Genomic DNA, 485 nt, shown 5'->3' on the forward strand with positions numbered 1-485 from the left:
TGCAGACTCCCTTTCTTGCCTCCACCGCCTGGCGTCTCCCACGGTGAGCCCCGCCCCGCCACCCGCAAGCCCCTGGGACATAGACGCGCCCTCCCCTTGCCACTATGAACCTCTGCTGGGCCCAGCTGCCAGCTCCCAGCCCAGGCCCGGATCTGCACTTCCTCCTGGACTCAGGCCTCCGGCTCCCCGCCCAGCGAGCTGCCTCATCTACTGCCTCCCCTTTCTTCCAGGCCCTGCTAGCTGGCAGCTTTGCTGAAGCCCAGATGGACATGGTACCTCTCTGAGACCTATCACCCAGCGCAGCCTGGCCTGTCATGCATCACCTGCACGGCTGCCGGGGCTGTGGAGCAGGCCTGGGGCCCATTCCCCCGCCAGGCCAGCCCCTGCTGGGCTCAGAGGCGGAGGAGGCACTGGAGGCTGCTGACCGTTTCCTGCTGCCGGGGCTGGAGGAGGAACTGGAAGAGGCTGTGGGCCGTATCCACCTG

General features: G+C 67.4%; 1 pseudogene; it reads left to right on the forward strand.

Moving 5' to 3' along the window:
• Positions 1-4: 4 nt before the first annotated feature.
• Positions 5-482, forward strand: LOC107181761 (annotated as a pseudogene).
• Positions 483-485: the final 3 nt, after the last annotated feature.

Source organism: Myotis davidii, unplaced genomic scaffold (genome assembly GCF_000327345.1).
Source record: "Myotis davidii unplaced genomic scaffold, ASM32734v1 scaffold12491, whole genome shotgun sequence".
Lineage (NCBI taxonomy): Eukaryota > Metazoa > Chordata > Mammalia > Chiroptera > Vespertilionidae > Myotis > Myotis davidii.